General features: G+C 55.4%; 1 protein-coding gene across 1 annotated transcript in view; it reads right to left on the bottom strand.

The window, feature by feature from the left end:
• The window catches only part of ETS1 (ETS proto-oncogene 1, transcription factor), a 97,337-nt gene extending 74,446 nt beyond the window's left edge, over window positions 1-22,891 (bottom strand). The window contains exon 1 of the mRNA XM_066334830.1: window positions 22,875-22,891. The gene's annotated coding sequence lies outside the window, so the exon portion shown is untranslated. The remainder of the gene's footprint in view (window positions 1-22,874) is intronic.
• Between the last annotated feature and the right edge of the window lie 3,223 nt (window positions 22,892-26,114).

The following is a 26,114-nucleotide window of genomic DNA, read 5'->3' as shown; positions in this document are numbered from 1 at the left end:
GAGCCCTCACACCTTCCCCATCTCACAGAGCCCAGCACCTCCCGCGGCACAGGGGCTTGGGCAGGGATGGACAGCCCAGCTGGGAGTCCCCCGGGATCCCTGAGGGACCTTCAGCAGGACAGTGCACCAGCCTGCCCAAACCCGCTCTGAAAATCTCACCAAACCCCACTCTTCGTGGGCTCCAAACGCCTGGGGAAGGTGGGGTTACCATGTGTGTCTTTGCCCCTCAACTTGCCAGATGTGTAAGAGGTTGGTTATCTGGAGGGGCACTCTACCCCCCCAAAAGCTCTGTGGTGAACCTGAGGACAATGGACACACACATCCCAGTGCAGGGGGACAAAAAGCGCCTCGGGCTTCCATACACCCCCAGCCCCTGGGCGAGGAGAAAATGCCCCAATAAATCAGGCTTGCCAGAACAGTATTTTCCTGGCAGGCAGGGGAAGGTGCAAACGCAGTGGAAGGGGAGGCAGCAGGAATGGGCTGGAGCAGGAGGGTGGCCTGGCCCCAGCCCGCAGCCCCCAAAGCTGTCAGCTGACAGCGCAGGATGGGAAGTTGATGGTGACTCGGACACCAAGTGAGTGTGTTAGAGCAATGATTTACAGACCAAAGGGAAGGGGGAAGGCCTTGGCTGGACTCTTCAGGGACACACAATTCCCACTGCCTGGGCTGGGTGGGCAGGATTCTGCTCTTCCCAAGGAATGGCAGCGGCTCGGCAGCGCATCGCTGCAGCTGTCACACTCCAGCTTCTTCCCAAGGCAAAGGCTGGCACCTGTGGCACTCAGGGCCCTTGAGGGGATGGCACCAGCACGGAAAACACCTGGAGGGCTCACAGCAAATCCTTCCTATCATCCCTGCAAAGCAGGAATCGGCCCCGGGTCTGTCTGTCCGACCCCAGGCACTTCAGTCTCCCCTCCCTCACAGCAAAACCAAATCAAATTACACCAAAACCAAATTACAGTTCACAACAGCAAAGGAACTGCAAATTTAATTCACTGTACTAATGCCAGTGCACAGCCTTCCACCTCTATGAGGAAAATAATAATGTTGTCCTAAATCTCTGTATAAAAATTATGTACCAAATATATATATATATACACACACATATACATATCCATACATTTTTAAAGGGAAACATCATCTGAGACATTTACAAAAGATCCTGCGGTAGCAAATACACAAATCAATTACTGGGTAAAACTGGAAATGGAGAGAGGCAAAGTAAATCACCCCAAACCAGATCTGATTGTCCTGAAAATGTCCACAGGTACCTCCAACCCCCGAAAGAGTTCCAAGAGCCTCTCCCCACACCACTTACGGCTCAGCTGAAGGACCCGGGGAAAAGCTTTATGTTCTCCACGGCTTCCCACACTTGTGTCCGCTCTCCTCCCAGTTACCTGGTGCTGTCGGCGCTGGAGCCGGGGAGGATGGAAATACCATAGTGTTTGAGGCAGGGCTGCTATTCAAAGGGAGGGGGAGTGGTCAGCCCCGCACCCAGGGCGCTGCGAACGCCGGCAGCCAGGAAAGAGCCACCTCTGGCCGATGTCACGGCGCTGGGGAGAGGCAGCAGCCCCGCTCGGAGGTGGGGATGGGGCACGGCGCCCCCCAGCCCCGCCGTGGGGCGGCCTTTGGGTGCCGTGCCCTGTCAATCCACCCAGGGCTCCAGCCTGCCCAGCCACTGCTGCCGCAGCCGCCCAAGTCCCGTGAGCGGAGTTTATTCCTGCCCGGGGAGCACACTAAGGCTCGCAGAGCACGGCCAGGTGAGGCTGTCGCAGCCCTGGTCCCCAGATGCCAGCCCAGATGGTGCCTCGTGGCAGATATCCCTCCTAAAGGGCCCCTGGCACCGACCCTGGTCCCGTACGTGTCCCAGGGCACCGCCGGCTCCAGGGCTCCCTTCTCTGTTTCGTGCCTTACCCCCAGCCCTGGGAAAGATCCAACCTGCTGCAAATCCTGCAAACTCTTGGCGTGTACCTCTGGAACCGAAAACACGCCCTGATAGCCACGGCTTGCTTTTAAAACCCTAAAGGCTGAAGGAAGCGTCCTTCCGTGAGGAACTGGAGAGGGAATTCGCTGGGGCAGCACTGGGAGCCTCTGGATCAGCTCAGACGGGGCTGGATGGTCCCAGCCCGCATCTCTCCAAAGCCCAGTCCCAAGGCAGGTGCTAAAAATGTCCGGGGTCTCTCCAGAGAGGGGACGGGGAGCAGAGAACCCTCCCGGCTGGCCAGGACCAGGGAGTGGGGCAGAAACACAGCTTGCAGTGATCTCACTCCTTGAACGCCCCTGTGAATTATCCCGAGGCTCTGGGGATGGGATTGCTCATGGTCTGGGGTTGCCTTTGCCGAGCACCCCGTCTTCCCTTCCACAGCCTGGCCACGGAGCTCGAAACGCCAGCGGCTCCCCCAAATCCCGGCTGCAGGAGGACGTGTTCAGCCCGCCTCTCCCTCTCTCTCTCTCCCGGCAGCAGAGCTGCCTTTTCCTCCAGGAGAGGGCTCCAGGCTGGAAATCCTAGCCGGCTCCAGCGCGGATCCCGTCCCGCTGTCTCCACGAGCCCTGCCAGGGCCAAAGCCCAGGCACGAGGGTCCCTGCTCCAGGACAAAGCGGGAGGCTGGGAGCAGCTGCTGGGATTTCCCCTGGAGATGCCAACAGCGGACTGTAACAGAACAAAGAGCCCCCAGCGCTGGGGCTCACCCTCGCTGCCTCGCTGCACTGACACCATGGAGTCCTGTTTGCAGAGCAGCTGCAGGAGGCGGTGATTTGCAGGGAATTTAGCAGCACCCTCACGAAAAAAAACGAAGCAGCCTGAACATCTGAGCGCTGTCACTGCTGAAGGATCAGTGTGTGAGGAGAGGAATATTCCCTGGAGACTCCTTCCTCAGCACAGCCCTGGGTATTTTGAGTACTCTCAGCACAGTGGACATTTGCAAAGTGCAAACCAAAACCGTGTTTGCTCCCACGTGGATAATTTCTGCCTGTGGCATGCTCCCCAGAGAAATAAGATGTGCCAAACAAGAGTTCATAGGATAAAAGTCCCTCCTGTCCCCCTCTCCCAGACCAGGAGGTTGCTAAAATGCACAAAGTGACAAATAGCAAAACCCCCCATTATTTATACACATAAAACTATTCCCAGGTCCTTCAGGAGCTCCCAAATGATGAATGAATCCCTCCTTTAGCCCTGAATTTAGAAACACACAGCTCCAGGTGGCCTAAATCCGTTACCTGCTGTACTCGCCAGGCACGGCTCCCTCTTGTAGCTGTTTTAACACAGGAAATGATTTACAGGGTTCCATCTCCCCAGGAAAGTTTCCAGCCTCCTGGGCTTTGCTACAAAGGCTCTGTCACATCTGAGCTCCAAAGGAGTGGAATGTGTTCAGCCATCAATTTTTATCTGGGCAACTCTTCCCGGGATAACCCCACTGGCAGCTGCGAGCAAGATGTCCTTGCCTGGATCTCTGCTCAGGAGGGTGCTGGGATGCAGCAACCCAGACATTACCAGCTCTGTGGAGTGGCTGTACAGCCAGCTGGGAGGCTGGGACATGGAATCACAAAGCCATGGAATGCTTTGGCTGGGAAGGGACCGTGAAGATCACCAGGTTCCACGTGGTTGCCTGGTTTCAGGTTCACTGCAGTCACATCAGTCACCCAAACCAGTTCCTTCAGCTTGCAACAAAAAGTTGGGTTAAATTTCGGGCAGCTCATGGAATTGATCATAAAGTCGTTGCACTTTCCATGGCAGCTGCTTTGGGTTTGCTCTGTGCTCATAAAAAATAAAGCGATCCCTTAATGTTTCCCTGCAGCAGTTATTGATGGTTTCACCAAATTGGGGATGTCTTGGGGATGTTTCACAGGTTCTGCACTCGTAGGATGCTTAAATTTGGGGGCACTCAGGCTCCTGTTGAAAGGTGCAGCCCATTGGTGTTGGCAGAAATAGCCTATTTCCCAATAACCTGGGAAATCCTCAAAGTCACCATTTGGGATGGAAGCTCAGAGCAGCATCACCGTGAGAGTGGCTGTGACTAGAGATGGTCCTCGTTTGTCTGCTGGAGCTGGGCAGTGAACCTGAATCATCTGGGCAGAATTCATCCCAGTCCTGAGTCTGTCAGCTCCCCCAGTTCACCTACCCCTTGCAGCCTCCAGGTTCCTCTCCAGGGAGAGATCCCCGTGCTCCTGCCTGTGCATCAAAAACCACTAAAGGGGAGAAGCTGCATGTAATGAGCTTCCAGAACCCTTCATGGATCATCACCTCCATCTTACTCTGGGAAAAAAGAAAAGGAACCAACAAAATGATCCTGAGCACCCAAATCTCTGCTTTTGGTGTTACCCTAGGGCAAGGGAGTTCCTCCTGAGTTGGAGGAACCTTCCCAGTGTTTGCCCTGGGAGAAGATGACACAGCCAGAGCAAGAGCTGCCTGTGCCTGGAAATCCATGGCAGGTTTGCCCAGGGAAGTGTTCCCTTCTGCCCCTCCTCAGAACCCAGCTGTGACTCACAGACTGTGCCCAGATGTTCAGTGGTCCCAGAGCTGGGCACATCTGGGATCCAGGTGCTGACCCCCTCTGGAGCTGCCTGGCCACAAAAGCCAACAGGGATAGCACCAGAGCTCATCCGTCTGGACCAACCCCGATGAATTCCCTCCTGTATGGAGCCCAAGGGTGCTGAATATCTGAGCCAAGGTGAAAATTCCTGCCCTCCAAAGCAGGAGAAGGAGATTTTTCTACCCTTGAGTCAGACAAGAGCTCAGATCTTGGATGTCTGTTACCTTGGATGTGGAGGTGCAGTGTATGCACTAAAACAGAAAAATTTGGGGTGCACAGGAATATCCTGAATACTTAAAGTGGCCCAAAATTGAGTTTCGTGATGCTCTTTTCAGTTGGGAGCTGCTGCACACGGATCTCCTCCACATCAGCCAAGATAACTGTGATGAACTGGCCCATCCATGGTTTATCCTACTTTTCTGAGGGAGACCAGATCCATGTAAAAATGGGCTTTAAACAGGGAATATCTGAAGGTGGCAGGACTGGATGAGAAATGACGTGAGGAAGAATTCCATCTTTATCTACATGGATAAAAATACATGGATGTGTACGGAGGTTAGAAGACCCAAAATCACACTGACAACATCATTTTCTTCCCTGTGAGAGTGGGGAGGCCCCAGTACAGGGTACCCAGAGCAGCTGTGGCTGCCCCATCCCTGGAAGTGTCCAGGGCCAGGCTGGACGGGGCTTGGAGCATCCTGGGATGGTGGGAGATGTCCCTGCCAGGGCAGGGGTGGCACTGGGGGGCTTTAAGGTCCCTTCCCACCCAATCCATTCTGGCATTCTGAGATTTGGTCATATTTTCACTCTGGAAGGGGAAGTGAGAAGTTTCCACTCAGCTCTAACTCTGCTGCTTAGAAACATCTCTGGGGAAGTTCCAAGCAGAACATCTCCAGCCTGCGCCCTTGGGATGCAAACTTGTGGATTTTGCGTAGTTGGCACAAAACCAGATCCATTTTCTAGAGGGCAGTGCGAACATTTTCATTGCAAACTCCTCTGCGCAGGTGCCTGCCCTAGTCACACCATTATCAAAGTCCTGAAAGCTGCAAGAACAGGGTAAATTAATTCTCATTTCTGTCAATGTTATCTGGGAAATCAGTCCCTACTCACAAATTCTCCCATTGCAAGAAGAATTCGGCCTCTTGGTTGGAAGAAGGATCTTTGATTAGTCTGATACACTCAGACAAAAAACCAGCGAGGATTTCATCACACACACACTCTTCAAACTGTAAATTAAAATTCTCATCCAGAATCATTTAATCGAGGACTATAAAGCCAGATTTCAGAAGTGCTCTTTTCCCAGGCAGGCGCATAAATAGAGATCAGATTTATAAAAATGCTATCAGCCAACAATTCCTGCTCGAACACATCTGGCCAGATTTCAAAACCAATTCAGCAACCAGTTAATCACTTGCTCTTTATTACTTAACTTACTATTAGCATTGGGGTGAAAAAAAAACCCAAGAGATATTTTTATTTTCTTTTATCTGTTAAAATATTCCCTGTGTTTTGGCAGGGCGGAATTCAAAGCCTTGATAAAAAATCATGACATTTTAAAAAAGTCAGCTACTTCTCCAGCCTGTGTAAAAATGTAGGGGGTAAAATTGAGATCATTTCACTGCTTCCCTTTGCATCTTCTTGTTCAAAAAATGAGATTAGTACTGCAGTGAGAATGTCACATAAAACCCATTCAGAAAATAATCAGCAGCTTGAGAGGCTTGAGCTGGGATGGGAATGAATGGGAATTCTTGTTATTGCTGCCGGTTCTCTGAGGACACCAGTGCACATCTCCAAGCTTTGTGTCCTCAGAGGTGTCTGTGGTGGAGGTGGCCCTGCCTGGACAGCAGAGTTTGGTGGCTTCGGTGTCCTGGGTTTGGAATTCCTCCTTCCTGGCAAGCAGTGACTCCAAAAATATTGGAAAAGGGTTGAGCAGTGATAAAGCTCCGAAGGATGGAGCCCCCTCGCTGGAGGGGTTTAACAGAGTGGATGTGGCACCTGGGGCAGACCCAGTGATGGATCCTTGGCAGTGCTGGGGGAACACTTGGATGGTCACAGAGAACTTTCCAACACAAATGATCCCGTATTCCCTGAGCCAGGGCCTTGGAGCAGCATCTGGAGGAGGGGCTGCAAAGGCAGAGCTCAGGTTTTGCACGTGGCTCACTCAGGGTGGTCCTGGAGGCCTCATGGGGTCTGCTCCCCCCAGGACAGGGACACCCTGGGAGCAGTGGCCAGCACAGGTCTCAGCTGGACCCACGAACCAGCTCCTGATCCCCAGGGGTGATCCCAGGCTCCATCTCCTTTTTCCAGGACTCATGACTCAATTCCAGCCCAGCTCAGCTCATCCTTTGAATCCCTGAGCTCTCCCTCCATGGCTGACATCTCTTCCCATCAGAAATGCCACTGTGTGGGGAGGAGGAGGAGAAAGTACGTGGATGACAAAGGAATGAAGAGATTTCTCTGGATTGGGTTCCATGGGGAGCTGACAAACCTGGGAAATTCTCCTTTTCCTGGGGCCTTTTCCCAGTCTCAAAGTGACCTTTGTGTTCTCCATCAGCTGACAGACACAAGGACAGGGAGGGTTCAGTGGTTGGTGCCATGACCTCAGCAGGCTGAGGTGGGAGCTGAGCCCTCCTGGGTCTCACCATCCACCCAGGAATGGCAGGGACACCCTCAGCTAAGGAAATGTTATCCTGGTTCTCCAGGAAGGTGTGAGACGTTCCCAGTGGAACACAAACTGGACAGTTTTTGATGCATTATTTGCATACCTAAACCAACGCAAAATGATTTGTACCTTAATAAACACTTTTTGTTGCAGGAGAGAGCAGCAGAGGGAAAAATTCCGGTAGCAGAAGAGTGAGGCCAGGCTTTGTGGAAATGAGTTATTAACATGTCCTTTACCGCTCTGTTTATTTTCCACACGGTTCCAGGTCAAGGAAAGTTTGTCTGTGACAAGGATTAGGCTTTGGGGACAGCTGTATCTTTTCATATTTAATTCCTGAGCTGCACCGAGGGTGTTTGGACAGATTCTCCTTTGTGTCCTCTGTCGATTGTCAGGGGAGCTCAGGCAGGATAACAGGACACAGGTGACATCCCCAGGGTGTGACATCCCCTCCGTGAAGGACACCCAGAGCTCCAGAGGAAGAAATGGGATAAATAAGGCACGTTCTGGCTGAATCCACGCCGTCCCCGTGGCTGCCTGGTGCTGCAGGGGTTATTTATGGCCGGGCTGGGAATTGCAGGGCTGGGTCCCACATGTGAAGTGAAAGTGGAAGTGTGTGGGTGGGAGGGGAAGCAGCAGCATCCCATTTATCAGCGCTCTCGAGGCCGAGCAGCTTTCCCGGATCCAGGCTGCCTCATGGAGCACTTCACGTCTCCCAGGCAGCACTGCAGAGCCCCAAGGGCACGATCCTCTCCCAGGGTCCATCCTCGGGGATGGCAGCGGCAGGCACACCCACCCTGGAGAGGAAAACCCTTCCCACTGTCCTACAGCCTGCTCTGGGTGCTTCATCAACCTGCCCACCCTGAGTGCAGCTCCCCAGAAAGGCAGCTGGGAATGCCCCAGCCTGCCTTCCCCCTTCCAGAGCCAGCCTGGGGCCGTGGGGTTTCAGCAGGGCACGGGGATGGGGCTGGAGGGAGGGGTCACGGCGGGGTGAGCTGATAAACAGCAAACAATCCTAATTTATGCAAAAAGCAGTCTGGAAAAAATGACATTCCTGCTTGTCTTCGTGTGTAGCATACAGAGATCCTAAAGAAAGGAGCCAAAGATGTGTCCATGAATCAGAGCTTTATCCTGCCAGCCCCCCAGAGCCCTGCCCATGGGTTTGGGGCAGTTTGCCTTGGTAATTGCCCGGCTCTCCAGCCCAGGCTGCACCAACAGTGCCCTATTGGAATCAAACGGGTCCTTTGGACCTCGGGTTTTCTCTGGTTTTCCACCCTCTTAGACAACAAATAAGCCATTAATGTCTGGAGACACAGCCTGGATTCTCACTCCAGTGCACAGCCCGATCCCTGCCGGGGATGCCCAGTGCCACATTCAATGTCCCAGTGCTGATCCCTGCCCACCTCCACCTCCCATGCCAGGGGAGACACTCCGGGTTCACAGCTCTGGAAATAAGATCCCAGCATGCCTTTTCCTGATGGAAAACTACCAATAGAGAGCAAGCACAGACTTTACTTTTGACTCCTTTTGGCTCCCTACTGGGATAAGGAAGTTTGCAGAGGATCTCTGGGCTAATTGCTGGATCTGTATCTTCATTAACAGGAATCTTCTCTGCTTTGAATCACCCCTGGTCTTTTCTGCTGGTGAGTGATAGGCTCATGGAATGGTTTGGGATGGAAAGGACCTTAAATCCCATCCCGTGCCAGCCCTGCCATGGGCCGTGACACCTTTCACTATCCCAGGTGGCTCCAAGCCCCATCCAGCCTGGCCTTGGACACTTCCAGGTATGGGACATTCACAGATTCTCTGGACAGCCTGATCCATAACTCCGTAACTTTATCCATCTTTCCCAATCTTCAGGGTGTGTGCCCAAATCCAACCCCTGGGCACATATCCAGAGTGCCAAGCTGTGGGAAGCTGCAGCTTTTCCCCAGGTTTTCCCTGGGTATTCCCAGGCACAGCTGGCAGCTCCGGCTGGATGCCCAGCAGCAGGATATGGAAATTTTGGCTCAGGCTGAGAGTGGGGAAGAAAGGGGAGCCTGCCCCACAGGAAGGGTGATGGAAGGAACCATGGAGCAGCATCACAGGGCTGTCACTCCTGCTCCAAAGGCTTTCCCAGATGGGAACTGCTCCAGCATCCACCAGGCAGTGATAACACAGCATTAGCTTCCCCTCAGTCCCTTGGAGAGATCCAAGTGTGATTTTTCTCCCTTTTCCCACCTGGAGCTGCCCTGTCAAGTGGCCCTGTGAGCACTGGGGATGGTGGTGCCCATGGACGCCGGGGAATTGATTTCTCAGGGGGAAATGCTGTCTTTGGCCAGCCTTTCCCAGCCCTGCAGGGATTTCCCAGCCACAGCCCAGCTCCGGGTGTTGCTCCTGGTGGCAGGAGGAGCACACCCCGCTGGGGACATTGTCCCTGTCCCTGTTCAGAAGGACCCAGCTGCTGCCGTCCTGGGTCTTTTGAAGTCAGCAGGAGCCCGGCCTGGGGAAGGTTTATGGGATGAGTTCTGGCAGCGCTGATTGAAGCTCTTTCCAGAAATCAGCGAGGGCCATTTCCAGCACACCGAGAGCAGTCGGGGCTCCAGCACTGGCTCCTTCAGTGCCTGTAAATCTCCTCCTGAGAATTCACCAACCTCATCTGGGAGTTTTATCTCATTCGGCCCCCCTGGGCACTGCCATGGGCATGGATAAGCCTTGAAATGGGATGAAGAATTATTCTATTTCAATCCCACCCTGTGGGCTGAGAGGGACCTTGCTGAGACCCAGCTCAGGCTGGATTCTCCTCCTCCCTCAATGAGCTTCATTAGCTCTAGCTTTTTATGGATGCAGCAAATGAGAGAAATAAAACAAATACTACAATCAAAGTGCTCAAACCTATGCCTTGCCTATGCCAACACAAACCCTGAATGGGAGGAAGTATTAGGCTAAATTTAGCTCCTCAAGCAAAATCCGAGAGCTTTTATTTTTTTCTTTAACTTTTTTTCTCTAGGTTCATACTGTAAAACATCTGCGGAACAGTTTCCTATAACTGCTTTTGGCTTTTAAATCAAAGAAAGAAGAAACAATGTCCCATTTTTGTAGAGAGAAAAGGAGGAGGGGAATAATAGACCTTCCTCTCAAAGGAGGATGACAATGAGGATAGAAATAGAAAGGGGGGAGCTTTGAAACATCTTGAGTCCAGACAAGGAGTGGGTGGATGGCAGGTTCAGGTATCTCTGCTTGCTTTGGCTGCTTCCCATTCCGAGAGGGAGCTGGCAGAACTGACAGCCAGAGGGGAAAGCCGCGGCCAGGGCTGGATCTGCCTGGGTGAAGGGGGGGCGGGGAAGGGGTGCAGCGGGGCTGGGGGAGCACGGGGAGGTGGTGGAGGAGGAAAACCAAAGTTATCTAGCAGGAAAATAAAGAGGACTTGTGCTCCATTGTGCTGGCTTTTCCCTCAGCCCAGGATAAAAGCTCCTTCCAGCATCCCATGGTCCAGCTGAGCTCCTCGAGGTGTCCCACAGCTGCAGCCACCTCCACCCACCTGCAGCATCCCTGACAAGGGCGTGGGTGGCCCTGAGCTGCCACATCTGTGCTTGGTCCCCTGCCAGTCTCAGGCTATCCCGTGCCTGGAGAAACCCGTTCTTCCCTGCTTTTCCCTGCTTTTCCCTTCTCCTGTAGACCACAGAGCCCCTCCCCTGAGAAGACATGCAGCCCCCGGGGGACATGCACTCCATAGGGATGTACAGCTCCTAGGAGGAATGTGCAGCTCCCAGGAGGGATGTGTAGCTCCAGGAGGAATGTGCAGCTCCAGGAGGAATGTGCAGCCCCAGGGGGGATGTGCAGCCCCAGGAGGGATGTGCAGCCCCAGGAGGGATGTACAGCTCCTGGAGGGATGTGCAGCCCCAGGAGGGATGTGCAGCTCCCGGGGGGACGTGCAGCCCACGCTGTCACACCTCGCGGGCTCCTTGGCAGCGGGGTCTGCGCACAGAGGCCTTTCCTGCCAAGTCACAGGATGCGATGACGGCGCGGCCGGGAAAAGCTTCAAACCAGCCCAAACAATCGGAGATTGTCTGCGGAGAGCGGGCTCTAAAATTGGCTCCTTGGATCGGCACCAGGCTCGGCCCCGGGGCCTTTGTCAGGAGCGCGGGGCCGGCAGCGATGACGGAGGAGGACCTAATCTCGCTTCCCATCTGGGATGGGGCTTGGATTAACCGGGCCGTGCTCGTCCCGCCGTGACCCGCGGGCATCCAGCGCCCAGACAGCGGCCGGGAGCGACTTCCCGCTGCCAGGCACTGCCTGTAGGAGCCCCACGGCTCAGGAGCCAGCCACCCCGTTCTATTTATTGCCCGGAAAATGGTGCTTAGGAGTGTGCATCCCTATTCCTGGGTGGGCCGCGGGATGGGTGGGGGGAAGAATTGTGCTTTTTAAAAATGGATTTAGCACAAGTTGGGCTAGAATATTATTATTCTTTCAAGCAAATCCCAATTAGGTGGTGGCAGAGCCCCTCCTGTCCCTTGGGGTTTCTCATCACATTTGTCATGAGAGGCTCTGCCACAAAGCTGCTGTAGCAGCACCAGAGGATGGCAACACATCCCCATCAGCCATGAACCTTGCTCCGCATTTTTTACCCCTGGCCCGGCATTCTCCTGATCACAGCACCCCCACCACACTGCAGAGCTGCTCCCAAGGATGTGTCAAACACGGGCAGTGTGTGTCCGATGGCTCTGGCACAGCCCTGGGCACACTCGCTGCTCCCAGCCCCATCCAGCAGCATCCCCCCAGCACCCCTCTGCCAGCCCGGCCCGGCCCAGCCCGGCTGGGGAAACCCTGGACAAAAGAAGCTCAGAACAAAACCCAGGAGAGGGAAGCAGCAGGCGAGGGCCTGTGGCAGATTAGCCGGATCCCCAGGAGGAAATAATTGGAACAAGGCTCCGGCGCGTGCCGGGGATGGGATGTGCCGGGATGGGATGTGCCGGGATGGGATGTGCCGGGATGGGATGTGCCGGGATGGGATGTGCAGGGATGGGATGTGCCGGGGATGAATGTTCCCTGCCAGCCCTCTCCGGGCACTGCAGGCAGGAGTAGCCACTCTCCTGCCCCAGCCCGCGAGAGGGTGAGGGAGAGGAGGCACCAGGAACTGGTACTTTGGTAGAAAAATCTCTCTAGCTGATCTGCTCAGTCTCCGTTGAAGGGGCTTTGCTTTCCCCCAAAGATTCCTCTCAATCCCACCAAAGCCGGAGAGAAAATAGTGTTTCAGCCACTTCCCAAACACCCAGAACCACTTCCTACCATCCTGCTCTAGAATACACCTTCTCCTCCAGACAAAGGGGGTCTCCAGACCTAAAGACCTGCTCCAAGGCCCCTTTATCAGCCCTGGCTCTGCAGCAGGGAGCTGTAGGGGATGGGGGGAAGAGCCCAATGCCAGGCGGCTGTGGTGGAACCGCAGCACGGGGATAAATCCGTGAAACACATTTCAGCCCCAAAGGGATATCTGTGAGATGAGGGGGCAGCGGTGGGGGGCAAAGTCGTTTGTCTTTGCAGGAGAATGAGCTCGGGGCTGTGTGCAGGTGCTCGCACAGGGTCTCACAGCAATACTGGGAAAAACCACAGCAATTGATGGAGAAAAGGGGCTGGGGCAGCAGTGGGGCTCCCCAGGGCCACCCCACCCTGGTGAGGAGCCACACCGAGGGCAGAGGTGCATCCTTCCTTCCCAGGGAATGTCCTCAGGAGCTGTGGGAGCACTGGAATGAGTTTGGATCTGTGGATGGACAGACAAGCACGTCCTTGTATGTTCAGGTGCACCCCGGTGGGCAGGACCCCCCGGTGCTGGGCATGGGTGGCATGAGGGGTCCCGTGGGTGTCCCCCGCGCTCGGAGCGCCATGTCCCGTGCCCCAGGTGACAGGGAGGTGATGCCAGGAGCGTTGCCTGCAAAGCCGAATTGCCGGGCTGGGTTTACATTCCTGCAGGCTGCCTTTGCCAGAGCGCTGATTGCAGGCAAAGCTTTGCAGCTTGGAAACTTGGACGGCTCCGGCTGTTTCCACTCTCTCCCTCTCTCTCTCCCAGGCTCTTTCATTCATGCTTCCTCTCTCTTTTCCCCAGTGCATTTCTCACTCACGCTCTCATTCATGCTCGCTCATTCTCATTCTCATTTTCCTGGCTGTATTTTTAGCTCCCTCGCCGTTCGGAGGATGTGAACATTATCCCTGAGTCATGACTTTGTGAGGAAGCAGCCAGCCAGGGCTCCCATTACAGCCCGTCAGGCTCTTATCAGCTGCAGCACAGCCTTGCTGGGGAGGGGGTTTATCTCTCCGCTCCTCTCCCCTTCCTTTCCCTCCAGCTGCGGCAGCTCCGGCCCCTCTCCGAGCCCAGGAGCCTCTCCCCCCGGGCCGCGTCGTGATGCAGAACCCGAGGAGTTAAATCAAGATTGGCAGCCAGGAAATGGGAGTAAAGTGTGGGGGCCAAAGAGCATCATCCACTCTCCATCCTCCGTCCTCCCCCTCCATCCCCGGCTCTGGGGTGCTGCCGCCGGGATCGCGGCCAGGGAAAAGTCCGGCGGGGCTCTGACTCCAAAAGCTGCCGGCTTATTCCCACCCGAGCACACAGCCATGAGGTAATGGCACCTGTGGACTGAGCCCTGAGCCTGCTCCGCATCTGCAAACACAAAATCCCCCCCGAGCATTTCACTGGCTCGCGATCGGGTGGAAGCAGCGGCAGAGCTTGCGGCGGCTCTCTTCCCACACCGGGATGAGCCCTGCAAATAAAAACCAGCCCACGTAGAAAGGATTGGAGCCAATCATGAATTCGGGATTCATTCCCGAATGCCAGTGGCACGCTGTCCTTTGGAGGCAATAAATAATTCCCTCGGGAGAGGAGCAGCCTGGCCGGCACAGGCGGTGCCCCTGCCTGCGTCCTGCCCTCGGCAGCCCAGGGCACGGCGCCGATGGTCCCCAGGTGCCCCCGGGTCGCCGGCGGGGGCAGGCGGAGGCCAGAGGGCAGATCTCGGTGTGTCTGAGGCAGCCCCGAGCATCACGACAGGGCTGGGCGGATCACGGCGCTGGGCGGGAGGCTCGGCTTCACCTTTCCATGACATCCCGGCTGTTTTCGGCTCACTTCCTCTGCCTTTCCTCTCTAACCTTTCTGTTATCTCCCTGGTACTCTCTCCTCCCTTTTCCACCCCTCCGCTTATTTTAGCTGCCTCTTCCTGCCTGCTCGTGTGGCCGCTGCCCTGCCCTGGTCCGTGGCAGAGGAGGGGTCACTGTCCTGCCCTCAGCTCCAGGGCAGAGTTTGGCCCGTTTTTCATCCCCATTCTGCTCCCATCCTCCCCAAATGTTGCTTCCCCCCCCAGTCCCTGGCAGCAGAACTTCTTGCCCCCTTTTCCATGCACACTGCCAGGGACGGGGAGTCCCTGCAGCCTTTTCCTCTGGCATGGAGTGGCTTGTGGTTATCCCTCACCATTTCCCAAAAACCCCATTTCCCACCCCAGACACCTATTCCTGCTCGTGCTGGCCACACGATGCTCAGCCTCAGGCTGCTCTTTCCGAGTTTAAACAGATCCTCGTGGTCCCCTCCCCCCGCAGAGATGCTCCCAGTCCTTCATCCCTGACCTGCAGTGATGCTGTGCCAGCAGCCAGGAGCCAGACCTTGCTGTATCCTGTCCTCGAGGGCATTTGTCCACCCCAGGAGGACAACAAAACAGATGCCACTGGAAACTGCCAGGAGAGATAAAAGGCTGACATGGCATCAGCAACCAGCTCAAGAAATTCGAGGAAGAAAAGTCCACCCAGGATTTCCAAAGAAGGGAGCTTTGGGTCAGGAAATCCCGGTGCTGTGGCTCTTGGAGCTGGGAGAGGATCCCAGGGATGGATCAGGAGCCAAGAGTGGAGCTGCTGGTTTGGCTTAGCAGAACCAGTTCTCCACACCCCTCTGAGCTGGGGGCTCTTTTCCACGGGACAGAACTCTGGGAAAAAGGGACCTGGGCAGAGAATTTTTCCATCTCGGGCCATGGCAAGACACAAGGCAGTGGGGGGAGCGCTGGTGGTGCAGGATATGTCCTTGTGACACCCTGGGGATACACGGGGGGCAGGAGGGGACCTGAGGAGCTTGGGGACTTTTCTGGTCATGTTTGTGCAAGAAATGAGCCCTTTGCAGTCCCGAGTCAAAACATTCCGACAGTGGAAGCCGGGCCTTCCTGGGCTGAGCCCCGTTGCTAAATAAAAGACAAAAGAAAGAGTAATTAGGTGCCATTAGTTGTTGTTAAGAGGATTTTTGCTGGCAGCCAGCACTCCTCTCCAGGGACACAGCCCCGGCCTCACCCAGCACGGCTGCAATAACACTCACTGTGGACTGGGGATGTTTCCAGTGCTCTGACTGACCCTTTTCTCCCAGTGCCAGGGGCCACCAACCCTCCCATCTCCTCCCATATCCCCTGGCCGTGCTCACACAGAGGCCAGGGGTTGGCCGGAAAGGAGAGGACAACCCAGCACCACAGCAGGATCTGACCCACTCCAGGCTAACCTGGAACAGCAAATCCACGGATGCTCCCAGTGGGGCAGCCCTGGGAATCTCAGCTGCCGTGTTTGTATGGAGATGCAGTGCAGGGGAATGTGGAAATTATATTCCTGCAAGGAGGGGCTGAGAGAAACAGGATTGCTCAGTCTGGAGAAGAGAAGGCTCCGGGAAGACCTTTTAGTTCCTTCTAGAGCCTAAAGAGGCTCCAGGACACCTGGAGAGGGAATTTGGGCAAGGGGCTGGAGGGACATGATACAGGGAATAGCTTCACCCTGCCAGAGGGCAGCGCTGGATGGGAGATTGGGAAGGAATTGATCCCTGTGAGAGGGGGGTGAGGCCCTGGCAGAGAAGCTGTGGCTGCCTCTGGATCCCTGGCAGTGTCCAAGGAAGGCCTGGATGGGGCTGGGAGCAGCCTGGGACAGCGGGAGGTGTCCCTGCCCCTGGCAGGAGTGGAATGAGATGGGATTTAAAGTCCCTTCCCACCCGAACCATTCCTGGATTTAATGAAAATACTTATGGTGCATTTGGCTTTGAGGGCAGTGAAGGGTCAGTCCTGGGGATGTTAAAAGCCTCCCATGTCCCTGTCATTCACCTGGGCTCTGGTTTCTGTGTGTTCCCATTAGAGTTCATTAATTATGATGGCTGTTATCTTATTGTGTGATGGACACAGCCCTTGGCAAGCCTTAAGACACTGCTGAGAATCAGAAGCAATTTAATAACAGGAGCCAACGCTGAGGCCCTGATTTCACTCTGCCTCACTGGTGAGAATCCCGCTGTTCTCATCAAGGGCAGGGTTCAGCCAGAGCTGTGTCCCCTCAGCTCCATCTGGTGCTTTCCCAGTGGTCCTGAAGCTGACAGAGAGGAGGTTCGGTTTGGAAATCAGGAGGAAATTCCAATTGGGTGAGTGGGCAGGCCCTGGCACAGGGTGCCCAGAGCAGCTGTGGCTGCCCCTGGATCCCTGCAAGTGTCCAAGGCCAGGCTGGACGGGGCTTGGAACACCCCGGGATTGTGGAAGGTGTCCCTGCCCCTGGCAGGAGTGGCACTGGATGAGCTTTAAGTCCTTTCTGACCTAAACCATTCTGGAATTCCGTGATCCTGCTCAGAAACATCGCAATTTTGTAAGGCTCAAGCAAGGATCCAAGCACTGCCAGAGCTGCTTCCCAAGCTGGGGAGGGGGCTGCCAAGAGGAAATGCAGCCCTGGGGAAAGAAATAAGGAGGTTTGAGTCTGAGCCTTAAACTGTCTCCAAATGATTTTTATTTTCTCTTCAGTCGTTCCCAGGCACTCGCACTTCCCCTGCCTCCACTCAGGGCAGGTATTCCCCCCACGGTGTGGGTGAGGAGAGGGCAGCCGCTGCTGGCACACCCTGAGACACCCAGAGCCCCGTGGACATGGCCCCAGCCTCCATCTCAGTGAGGAGAAACATCCTTTTAGGGTGCCGGTGTCAGGTCAGACCCCGCGGGGCTCGGGGTTACCCCACAGGCAGCGAGCTCAGATCCTCGCTGCGGTCGCTGGCAGCTCTGCAGCCCAGAGTTTGCTCTCATTTTGCCATCCTAAAAGCTGGGTTTGCATCTTGCAGGCCCCAGCCCGTTATCGTTGCCCAGTAGAAGCCGCTCTTTGCCGAGCTGCGGGCGGCGGGGAGCAGCGCCTCCCCTGGAAACCGAGAGGGGCTTCGCTCCGCGCCCCGCCAGCGGCTCGGGAAGCACAAGGACGCCTCCCGAAGGCCATCCTCGCCCAGGCTGCTGCCCTGAGCTCCAGGGGCTGATCAAGGTGGCTCCACACTCCTCCGACAGAACGAATTTATTGTGCCCGAGCCGATCCCGGCTTTGGCAAAAATCCCCGAGGTGCCGCCCTGAGGTTTGCGCTCCCCGGCATGGGGTCGGGAGCGCTCGGGTGGGGTTTGGTCCTGCTCTGGTGGGTTGGTTTTCCCCCCTCGCAGCATCTGGAGAAGCTCAGAGCCTTGGGGCTGTTTATCTCCGCGGCACATCTGTAGGGCAGGGGCTGCTCTCACCCCTCCGTCGGAAAGGAGGGGATTGACTTTCCAAATGTCGGGAGCTGAGCTGCAAGGAGAGGTCAAGAGGCTGGCTCTGAGACCAGCAGTGCGGGGGCAGGCGCCTCCAGGTGCTGAAGCACCCCAGCACATCGAGGGATCACGGAGTCCAGAGGGGTTTGTGTTGGGTGAGACCCTAAAGCCCAGCCAATGCCACCCGTGCCATGGGCAGGGACACCTTCCACTGTCCCAGGGTGCTCCAGGCTCTGCTCAGCCTGGCCTGGGACACTGCCAGGGATCCATGACTTGGCCAGGTCCATGCAGGGCATCCGTGCACAGCAGGATCCACGGGGCCAGCACAGGACAAAACCCCAGTTCTGCTGCAGTTCTCGTCCCCAGCACAAGCCAGTGGTTCCTTTATGGCTTTTGCAATCCTCGTTATTCAGCTGGAAACTGGAGCACGAGGAAAGGGAGGATTTGTCCACTGTCACCTATTGCTTGGCAGAGTCACTGCTGAGTTCCCTGAGCTCAACAAACCCCCAGGCTCAGTGCAGGACGCTGCCAGTGCTGCCCCTCCAGCAAACACACACCCCTCGCTGACATTGATGTGAATTGTGTTAAAAGCCCGTTTTCCAACTCAAAGCAAGAACAAATGAAATCGCCACTGGTGTTACAGCAAAGCCCCTTCGTTCCTACACCTAAAAATCAGAATCTTTGTTTTTCTCCCTCTTTCTTTCTTCTTTTTTTTTTTTTCTCCTTTCTTTGCTTCTTTCCTTGTTTCTTTCCTTCTTTCTCTCTTTCCCTCTTTCTTTCTTTTCCTCTTTCCGTCTCTTTTTCTTTATCTCTCTTTCTTTTTCCCTCTCTCTTTTTCTTCCTTTCTCCCTCTTCTCTCTTCTCTCTTCTCTCTTCTCTCTTCTCTCTTCTCTCTTCTCTCTTCTCTCTTCTCTCTTCTCTCTTCTCTCTTCTCTCTTCTCTCTTCTCTCTTCTCTCTTCTCTCTTCTCTCTTCTCTCTTCTCTCTTTCTTTCCCCCCTCTCTCTCTGCCCAGGTTATGAAATAACACATTTTACCCCCTTTCCCTTCCCCATGCTCTCAGTATTCCATCAGTGCCACTTCCAGCCTCTCATCCATCAGCACGAGTGCTTGGCTTACAACATTATGGTTTTGTTTAAATTAAATGAAAAAGAGGAGGAAATGTGGAGGAATTTCTCCGCTGATGGAGCTGCTTGTGTGGAAGGTTCAGGTGGATCTGAGCTCTTTAAGGCAGTTTTAAACTGTCGACTTCATTTTAAAGACTTAATCCTACATGAAAAGCCTCGAGCTGCAGCAAAGCCAGGAGCCCTCCAGGTGCGCCTCATCGCTTGCAGCATTTTCCAGCATCTCTCGTTATTTTTTTGCTGTATTTTCCTTTTTTCCAGGACGAAATGTATGCACAGACTTCACATTTTGCTTTTCTCTGAAGTGACACTCTCCGCTCCCCTGTGCCGATGTCAGCAGCATCCTCGGAAGCCGCCTGCCGCCGTCCGGCAGCACTGCAAGGCAGGGCTGGAGTTCCCGAGTTCCCGGGATGGGGCTGGAGTTCCTGAGTTCCCGGGATGAGGCTGGAGCCCCCGAGCTCCCGGGATGAGGCTGGAGCCCCCGAGCTCCCGGGATGGGGCTGGAGCCCCCGAGCTCCCGGGATGAGGCTGCAGCCCCCGAGTTCCCGGGATGAGGCTGGAGCCCCCCGAGTTCCCGGGATGGGGCTGGAGCCCCCCGAGTTCCCGGGATGGGGCTGGAGCCCCCCGAGTTCCCGGGATGAGGCTGGAGCCCCCCGAGTTCCCGGGATGGGGCTGGAGCCCCCCGAGTTCCCGGGATGAGGCTGGAGCCCCCCGAGCTCCCGGGAAAAGAGGGATGGGGCTGGAGCCCCCTGCTCCCCGGGAAGGGAGGGATGAGCTAGGTCAGCCAAAGGCAGCACAAACCACCTTCCATCACGAGATCTGGCAGGTGCAGACAGTGTCGGGGCCGAATAAAGGCTCCTTTTCTCTCCCTTTTCTCCTCCAAGGAGACAGGAGTCACAAGTGAGATGCTCCTTTCCTATTAAATCATGGCACATATGTCCAAGGATTAAATCTCCCAAACTCTGTTCTCTGTGCTTTTCACTTCACCTGTGCAAGACCTGGAGCACCTGGAGTTAACGTTATTCACAGGCCTGGGCTGAGCTTTTCATCTTCATTTTGAGCTCAGTGGATTCCCTCCCTCCTGGCTTTCCTGGCTTCTTTTCCACATCCATCTTCTGAGTGCTGGAAAGAGCCAAAAATAAGTTCTCCAAGCTCATCTCCTTTTGGCCACTGTACTGCAGGCTGGGGAGTGTGCACCAGCTTTCCCTGCTGCTATAATTAGCTCGAGTTTAATTATTAGGAGTTTTCTTGGGATTAGAGGGTGGAGGGGAGCCACCTCCAAGTGCTGAAAAGCTGGGAAGGGGATGGATGGCAGAGGACCTTCGGCGGTCATCGAGTGCCCAACCTGGGAGCAGGCAGCTGGAACATTCGGAGGGTTTGGGGGGTAGAGCGAACCAAGTGCAGAGCAGAGATCATTTCCTGGGAACTGACTCTGCCCCAGGTACCAGCGAGGCTGAATCTGCGGGCCCTGGGAGCCTCCCAGGCAGTTCAGAGGCTTTCCCGCACCCCAGGGCGCTGCTCTGTCAAAGGCACGGGAGGAGCCTCCCCCTTTGGCTGCAGATCTGAACTTCCCCAGCCCTCTGAGCCAGGGAGGACCGTAGATTATGCAGGCTGACTTCCCCCCTAACGCAGGCCAGATGAGTCCATCCCACTGCTCCTGCGCTGAGCCCCAGCGTTCCTGCCTGCCTCCTCGTCTCTTCCACAATGGCATCCGGTCTTGATTTAAAGACTTCAAGAGATGGAGAATCCATCACTTCCCGTGGCAGCTTGTGCCAATGGTTATTTCTAATAAAGGAGGATGTGATTTAGAGCTGGGCTTACATGCCAGAAGACTCTCTGGGTAAAGGATGGCTCCCAGGCTGCCTCCCCCCTCAAATAAAGCACAGAGCACTCACAGAACGATTTGCCCCCAAGTGTGTGTGTTCTCTCCAAAGTTGCAGTACCTTAGGTTGGTCTTTTCTCTACAAGCATCATCTTTCAAAGCCCGTTGTGGCTGTGAAAACATTCCCTCAGCACATTCCTTAGAAGCTGGTTGTTTTTCCCAGAAAAAATCCCGCCGCGTTTTGCCAATGCACACAAGAAATCGTCCCTGGGAGCTTTTAGCCACCCTGGTCCTTCCAGCCCCCGTGGGCTGCCAGACCAGCAGAAGTCCTGCAGAAAACACCCCCAGAACTCGCCCAATCGCCATTAATCCATTCTCTTTCCCATCCTCCTGGAGGAGCAGGGAAGAGCCCACTACTCCCCGCCCTGCTGGGTTGTCAGGACAGACGGACACCTGGGGCTGCCTCATCCTTTCCAGGTTTTCTGGGTTCACATCCCTCAGCAGGGGAGTGGGACAGCCCCTGGCCCCGGCTCAGCTCACCTGGACAGGACACTGAGCAGGGGGAGCAGGGAAAGGCTCTGGGAGAGGTGCTGACACGTGGGACTTGCCTTGGGGGGGGGGGCCTGTGTCCCCTCCCCGTGCTCCTGCCCTGGGCTCATCGTAATCCTGCATTCCTGTTGGAGCTGACAGGGCACTTGTGCTTGGACAGGCTCTGAGGTCCCTGCTGACCCCCTGAAGTGTTCCTGCCACGGACTAAAGCTGGGATCTGTCCCAGTTCTTGTCCTGGTGCCATCATACGAGAGCTGCAGAACCAGATGCTCTCGTGGCCTGCTTCTCCCGGGTTATTTATATCCCTGGAATATTTGATGTTTCCTGTTTAATTAAAGGGCTCCAGGTCCCCAAGTCATCTTTCGGAGCAGCGAGGGCCACAGGAGCTCCTGGAGCACCCCAGAGCATGTCCTGCCAGGAGCAGCACGGAGTGGGAGGGAGCTGCTCTCGGTGATTTAATGCTCTGAGATAAGAAATTGTGCATCCGGGAGGGTCTGAGGGATGGGGTTTGGCACCCACTGAGCACCGGGGTGAATCCACCTGAAACTGCAGCTGTGGGAACTCCCTTGTTGCAATGGATTAGACAACCGTGCCCCTGCTGGATGAGGATTCCCAGCATTGCAGCTGAGCTCGGCTGAGAGTCCATCTGGCAAAAGGAGTTGAAGAAGATCTGAGCCAAACCCACAGAGATTTTTCACCCCTATCTGATACTGGCTGCAGGGGACAGAGCTGCCATCAAATCTCAGCTCCCTCAGATCTTCCAAAATCAGATGAGAGAGATCTCCAAGGATGAGGGAAAATGTCTCATGTGGTCTCAGCTCCTCGGCTGATTGACACAGCCTCCCAGCCCAGGGACCACAGGCAGGGCAAAATATGGCATGGAGGAGGAATGGGGACCAAAATCCATCTGGGGAGTTTGTTGTTGGATAACCACATCCTCTGACAGGGACGGGGCTGCTGCAGGAATAGAGGAGTGGGAGGAGCAGGGCTTCCACATGCCCTCTTCTCCCCGGACAAACGCACCCAATTCCTCTCTTTGCTTACCCAAATTCCATCCCCACCCCCATCGGGATCCGAAACGACCAGGGATTTCTCACAGCAGCAGCTTTGGCCTCAGCAGAAATGCTGTTTTCCCAAGCTGCCACAAGATGCCAGCATTTCAGAGGGTTCCCGGGCTGGGAGCCGGGCGGAGGGAGCGCAGCTCCGGCAGGACCCGCGGGCTGCGCTGAGCCCCTCCAGCCCCCCGGGATCCCTCTGTCCCCTCGGGGGACAAGGGGGGACAAGGTGGAGAAAAGCGTCTCCGTGGGAGGTGGAGGGAAGGCTCTTCACTGGAGGCGGAGGAAAAGCATTTCTGCGGGAGGTGAGGAAAGCACCTCCGTGGGAGATGGAAAAAAGCGTCTCCAGGGGAGGTGAGGAAAACATCTCCCCAGGGAGATGGAGGAAAACATCTTCCTGGGAAATGGAGGAAAACATCTTCCTGGGAAATGGAGGAGAGCACCTTCCCGGGAGGTGGAGGAGAGCATTTCCATGGCAGTGGAAGTGTGGCTGTCCGGGCTGCGGGCGGAGCAGCTCAGCACTGTGCAGCTCCCTGCTGGTGACCAGCCTTGTCTGCCCGGGGCACAGCCCGGCCTTTGTGGGAGCAGGGGAGGGCTCCTCAGGCTGCCTCTCTCCGTGCTCAAAGGGAACCTCCTCCTCCTCCTCCTCCTCCTGAGCTGTGCACGTGTTTCTCTGGAGCCTTCCTCAGCATCCACAGGCGCTTGCAGGAGGAGTTTTCCCTCTCACTTCCCCAAACAGCGAGAGCCAAACGAAGCAGTTCCCCATTTGCTCAAATCAGTTATCCCGGATGGCCCTGGGGAGCTCCCAGCTCTCTTTCAGTTCTGGTCCTGCCCCACCTGCTGCACCCTCAGCCCTCCTGCAGGTTCCAGAAGGAGGAGGATGACTTTGTGGGTCCAGCTCTCCATCAGGAGTCACTGCCCTGGGGCACAGAACTCCTGGATGTCCGTAAACCCGAGAGTGCCACTGACAAGGAGCAGCTGAAGAAGCTTTTCCAACTCGGATGAGCTTTTTTCCTGCTGTGGAAAGACATGGAAGAAATACAGCTCCTGCCTCCCAGTGATAACCTGCTGACCCCTCCCTTGTCTGCCAGCGGCCCCCTGCAAGCCTTGGGTAATTCCCCTAATCCCCCAAACATCCCAAACCCACGTGGACCCTCCCGGCCCATCCCTTCTGCAGGGGATGAGTGCCCAGGGACCTGCCCAGGGCAGCTGACACCCTCGGGGCTCCAGGGCCCCTCTGTAGCTCCCTGACTGCACATCCACAGGGGCAGTGAGCTGGGGGACACCCCATGGCATCCCTCAACAGCTCTCCAACAGGATCCAGCAGTCCCAATCCCATTTGTGGGCATTGCCCTGGAGATGTGGAGATGGGAGCACCAACACCTTTGGTTTATGGTATTTGTTTCTATAAATAAATGTACTCCTTCCCCTTTTTTTCTCAGTTCATGGATCTCCCTTCCCACCCACAGGGATAAGGGAGATAATTGGAAATTATGGATAACATACTAAAACCCCAAATCCCCTCCTGATTTGAGGGCAGCTAGCTGGTTTGGAGCTTTATGACACAGACCACAGCAGGGGAGGACAATTTCATTGGGAACTTGCCTTTGCAATCATGAAATTCCTCACCTCACTGCAGCAAATCGGGATTGATGTCAGCAAAGAACTCAATTTTCACAGCCCAGAGCCCAGGCCAAGAACTTTTTGTACCTTGCCATGATTTTTATGCTTCCCAGTCTTCCAGTGCGCTGCTTTCCACAGCTCCACGGAGGTGTTGGATAAATTTCCTGTTTCACTTCTGCAGCAGCAAGCCACAGCTTTATCAGGGAATATTCAGGGAGGCAGACACTGCTTCCAGACAATGCTGTCTCCATAAAAGAGAGCTGTGAAATAGGGCTGTGCAATAATTCCTTTCCTGCTTACCACAGGCTGGCAGCTCAAACCCTCAGCCGGAGCTGAGAGCCTGGGCTGGCCTGTGACACACAGGGATGCTCAGAAATGGATCTTTTCTCCACACACGCTCATATTAAATGGACTTCTCTGCTCCAGAGTGGAAAATTAAATGTTTTACCATATGCTCCTAATTTATTCTTGTTACAGAGCAACTTATCTCTTTTTTTAAACAACCAAAAATTATTGATTTGTAGTTTCCTGATAATATTTCTGTTCTGCAGTTGAGGCTGTGAAATCTTTGCACTCAGAAAATAAAGGAGTATTTAATCCTCACCTTTGCTTAGGGAAAACTTCCCACCAGAGCTTTGGTACGTGGCAAGTTGGAAAGACACTTTCCCCAGGTCACGGTACAGAGCAAACCTCAGCCCTAACCCCACTGATGATTCTGGACCATGCCCAGGCTGCCTGGCACCGGGAATCCTGGAGGCTGCCCAGTGTAACCGGGACCTGCTGGCAGCATCCCCAGCCACAGGGTGCCCCTGAGCAGCAGCAAAAGCACCAAAAGCTCTGGATTGTGCAGCAGATGTGGCAGAGATCCCCACTCCTTTCCCTGTTGTGGCGTCACCACGCAGCACAGACCAGCCTGCAGGACAAACATGCTGTGGCCAGATGTGCAGAACATCTGCTCAGACCAGCAAAGCAAAAACAACAACAACAAATAACTGAAATAAAAGGGAAAGGAGGAGCATCCTTGGATCCTGCAGGGTGCAGACTCTGTGTGACGTGGCGGGGCTTCCCAGGAAAGGCTGGTGGCACAGGGACAGCTCAGCTGGGACAAACACCAAACTCTGTGAGCAGGGAAAGCACCTGTGGGCAGGCCATGGAGCCCAGGGGGACTGGGATACTCCAAAGGGTCACTCCGTGGGGATCTGCATCCCTCCTGCTGCCCTAGATGGACTCAGGGCCCCTTCTAGCTGCACATGATATGATGGGCTCTGGACTTACAGCATCCCTGCGGGTGAGGAAATGTCCTCCTCCCCTCCTGCAGGTGATCCCAGAGTGCAGAGGGGCCACGTGCTCGGTGCTGCTGCCCCAGGGAAATGTCATTTGGGCATCAGCAGGGCACAGCAGGGCCTCGCTGGCTCCTGGCCCAAACCTCAGCCAGGATCACCCACCCAGGAGTGTGCAGCCAAGCCCTGGGTCCTGCTGGGAGGATCCAGGATGCTCTGAGCCCAGGTGAACTCCATGAGGAATCCCAGAGCCTGTGGGAACACTGCCTTGGCAGCCCCAGAAAAATCCAACCCCATCCCAGAGGCAGGAGGACACAGCCCCAGAAAGGGAAACAAGCTGGTTCCAGCAGTGCTGGGGCAATCCCCTGTGGGGACACTCTGAGCTGCTGTCCTCCCCTGCTGGGGACATCCTGATCCAATTCTCTCCGCCATGGGACATCCTGGGCCGGTGCTGTCCCCTGGGTGACCTCAGCCCTACTGAAATGGGGCTGGTTCTCAGCCCCAGCCCAGCCCCTGCACTGGGTCAAAGCCATTGATTAAACTCAGCCCCTGAGCTCTCCAGTGTAAATCCATGGGAAAACTCCCATCTTTTCCCCAGCCTGACCTCACCAATCAGTGAGAGGTCTCAGGACAGCAGACCACAACCCTGCCCCTGCTCACAGCACCCCTGGTCACTTCAGGGGCCTGATCCTGCTCCCACTTTTCCTGTCAGGGCCTGGTTAAGGAAAGCCCAGGAAGCACAGCTGCCAGGCTGGGACTGGGTCACGGCCTCATGGAATCTTTGGTGTTGGAAAAGCCTTTGGAGGGTCTGCAGCCTCCTGCATGATGTTCACACCCCAGTGGAGGGTTGGTCTTGCTCGGGCTGAGCTCTCCTGCAGCTGGGATTTAAACCCAGCCCTGTGACCCTGCTCAGAGCAGCTGGCCCAGGAATGGGACCCCCAGGCCAGCCCTGGGACAGGGGTCCCTGG

This window comes from Sylvia atricapilla, chromosome 23, assembly GCF_009819655.1.
Source record: "Sylvia atricapilla isolate bSylAtr1 chromosome 23, bSylAtr1.pri, whole genome shotgun sequence".
NCBI classification, from domain to species: domain Eukaryota; kingdom Metazoa; phylum Chordata; class Aves; order Passeriformes; family Sylviidae; genus Sylvia; species Sylvia atricapilla.
This window is presented reverse-complemented; position numbering and strand designations above follow the sequence as displayed.